A 3977-nucleotide genomic window follows, 5' to 3' on the forward strand; every position below is an offset into this window, starting at 1 on the left:
GAGAGCAACTCGCAGTCATGACAATCAGCTCCCTCGAGAGCTGACCGTGCATGCTCCGCTCCTAAACAAACAACACACAGATCGTGTGTATCCCCCGCCGCCAGATATCGTGGGCAGGGAGGAACACAACGTTTGTAATGCCGTTCGCTCGCCATAGACTTTGACTTTGCTTTTGACATGATATGAATGCTTGTGCTGACAGACAACAATAAATAGGACTGACACATACACAGAGCGCTACTGAAGAGCAGAAGCTGACTTGCGCTCTGCCGGATGCGCTTTTATACTTTCTGGTGCTTACGTCACCCCGCTCGTGGCGTCTCGCTGCTCCATTGGGCTGATTGTACACGTGCTTCAGAACGCGGTCATGCAGGGGCATTCCCAAAGTGATTCTCGATGCAGCTCGAGTTCCTGAAGGGGAACTCCCTTTCCTCTCCACATGTGCTAGGTATTATGGCTGTCATCACAGTTTCTAGGTGGATGCTGCACACTGTTGGTAGTTGAGAAGGTTCCCCCACTGGATTGCCAGGAAATTGCTGTAACATATAATTAGTAGTACAAGTAAATGTTGCAAACATGTGTCTTGAGGATGTGGCTGGAGAGTCAGCTGATCTAAACATTACTAGAGTTCATTCCAGTCTGTGGTGTAGACATTGTCAAGTGGAAATCCTTCAGGAAGGGTTTTGGTCGACTTAGTTCAAGATCGAAAGTATAACAAGAAGCCATTTGACTGCAATGTAAGCCAAGAATAAACCTTTTGGTTTGAGGAACCTTCTTTGAGGAACAAATGCAGGAAGTTAAAGGATGCTATTGTGTTTCCCCAAGATGTTATCGCAACATAAGTTCGTTAGATCACACCTTTGCAATTTCATTCAAACCACAACCAAGAGTATCTGTTAAATAAGAGGAAATGGTTAAATGCTTGAACTCAAACATGAAAATTATGTTATCATTTAATCACCCTCATGTTGTTCCAGCACTTTTTCCCAAAGACGGACTTTCTTCTGGGAAACCTAAAAGAAGATATGGGACATGTCTCAGCATTTTTTTTTCTCTATATTCATTGGAAGTCAATGGTCACCAAAACAGTTTGTATGGGATGAAATTAGACTCAAAATGATTAATAGAAGCACGCACAATTATCCATGTACTGCATAAATTTTATACATGTATCTTACTAACCACAAACAAATGCCTTTCAATTTGAGTCTGTGGAATTCAGGATTAAACGATTTTGCAGCGATTTGTACAAATACAGACATGTTTGCGAATAAAAATGTTCTGTTCTGCATTAATATATCATAAATTGCTCATGCAAAAAGGAATCTGTGCATTTGTGGATCAAGTGACAGGCGTGCATTTATTGACATCTTGTTCGGTTAATTTGGATTTTGAGAAAGTTTGCAGCATTTCACGACGCTCACTCACACAACCAGTGAACAAGGCCCAGTGCAATTCATTAACGTGTACACGATTTGAAAAAATCGCAAATGTGCCTCACTACACTAAAACAAATGCTTTTCAACCGGTGTCTGCAGAGTTAAGGATTACATTAATGTGCAGCATTTTGTTCAAATAGAGACATATTTGTGAATACAAATGTTATAGTTTGTATTAAAGTATCATGATTTGTGCATGTAGCGATTAAAATGTGCATTTGTGGATCAGGTGACACGCGTGCATTCATTCACGTCTCTTCTGAGTCGATTCTATTTGATTCTATTTGATTCATTTGAATTTTGAGACTTTCGTTCCGCCCTTTTAGCCTTGCCCAATCCACACACACACAGCTCGCGATCCACGCGCAGCTGAGCCTCAGAAAATCAGCGACCACTAGATGGCACTAGCCCCCGTCACATGTGCGCATTCCATTGTGTACAGTTTTATGAATGTTACAATGTGTTTTCTTTGTTTCTTTTTGGTTTGGCTATTCTCCTCCGTAGAAATATAATAAAGATGTTTTATTGAACTTGTTCTAACTTAACTTGTCTTAAGACACAGAATAGCTTATATTAATTTTGCCAAACAAGAACTTTGTGATGGTCCCCTGTAATTCAACGGCACGTTGTCAGTTATTCATTCCTTGTATTTATTCCTTATTATTATTATTATTATTATTATTATTATTAAAAGGGCTATTATAGTCGCTCATTTAAGCCATTAGTAATCACGTTTATATTTAATTAAACTATTAAATTAACTTAAACTAAACTATAGCCTACTAAACGAGCGTTTTATAGGCTATAGCCTATTCCGCGCTCAAGCGGATTGCATAAATAGCTAGAACATATTTTATTTAGGCTACTTAGGCCTATTACTAAACTGTTTTCTGAGTCAGTGTCTGCAAAGATGAAGTTGACGATGCTGATGAACGACTTTGTCCCTTTTTAACCCAGCGCTGGGTTATATTTAACCCAGCATTTTTTAGAGTGTAGTCATAGAATCATAGTTTCAACAACATATAACAATATGTTTGTATTGATCCAACATTGAGAGAGAGAGAGAGAAAGAAAGTGCATTTCTATAGGCATTAATATTACTGATATTTTCCAAAAATACCTCAACCCTTGTGGTTTTCACAAAATTGAGTAGCTTTTCAGAGTTATAACTGAGGGTAGAAGTGCATCCTGCCTGCTTGAGAGTGTGTGGGAGCCTTTGAAGTGCAATCTTCCCCACTGGCAGTTAAGAGACTCTCTTCTGCTTCCACTCCAGCCTTCTGTTCCAGTTATGACAACATGATTGGAGCCAAATTTCATCTGCATTTGTGTGAATGCAGCAATACAGGTATTGACAACTGATTGTTGCTGTTGCAGCTCCAGCTGTTACACATTTACAGAATCTGAATTATGCATAAACAACAAGAAAATCTCAATTGTTGTTAGTATGCTACTTGATATTGATATTTCTAATTAATATCATTAATAACAAGGTAATAGTCTCTGTTTGTTTAGTTGGCAAAGCTCAAGGGACTTAAAGGGGTCATATGACGTTGCTAAAAAATTACCTTTTGTGTATTTGGTGTAATGAAATGTGTTTATGTGGTTTAAGGTTCAAAAAACACATTATTTTCCACATACTGTATGTTACTGTTTCTCCTCTATGCCACGCCTTTCCGAAATGCATCGATTTTTACAAAGCTCATCGTTCTGAAAAGTGAGGTGTACGCTGATTGGCCAGCTATCCAGTGCGTCGTGATTGGCCAAATACCTCAAGCGGGTGACAGAAATGTTACGCCCCTTACCATATTGTGACGCCGTGTCCAGGAGCGACGAGACAAAAACATTAAAACCCATTATAAATGAGGCATTTGTTGCATCCAGTGGGTACATAATTACGGATTATAGGCCTAATGACTTGTACTGTCTTTTACTCATTGCGTTGCATCGCGCCGTGTAAACATAAAACCATGTCTGCATTTGTGATCGGAGAAACGACAAACAACAAGCGCTACTCTACACTGCTCAAAACTCACGTTTGAATCATCAGTGGCAAATCCTTTAAATATGAAAACGTACTTACAGGCTGTGGGTCAGCATTATTTGTCAGAACACCAGCATTGTTGGCTACTCTCCCAGGAAACAGTCCTCGTCCTGCGTAAAATGCGTTGCACACATCTGAATATTTGGTTTGAACTGTTCTGGAACAGTGTTGTAAATACAACTTAACCACTGATTTCTAGTCGTGTCCTCTTTTGGAAGGCCAAACAAAGTAGTTTCACTTTCACAACGAAACACACAGAGTCTACATGACATGGTGGCGGCAGCAACAATACTACAGCGAGAATCAAAGTTATGGAAAGAAGCCAGGTTTGTTTTTACACCTTTAGCTTCTCCAATATTCAGTCAGTAATCCAACATTTATACATATGCGTTTGTCCAGCAAGAATTTATTCGGTTAACAGATGTTCTGCTGATTGATTTATTGACTGATTGACTGATTGATTGATTGACTGATTGATTGATTGATTGATTCATTCA

Source organism: Sinocyclocheilus rhinocerous, unplaced genomic scaffold (genome assembly GCF_001515625.1).
Source record: "Sinocyclocheilus rhinocerous isolate Xijiao unplaced genomic scaffold, SAMN03320098_v1.1 scaffold715, whole genome shotgun sequence".
NCBI classification, from domain to species: Eukaryota; Metazoa; Chordata; class Actinopteri; order Cypriniformes; family Cyprinidae; genus Sinocyclocheilus; species Sinocyclocheilus rhinocerous.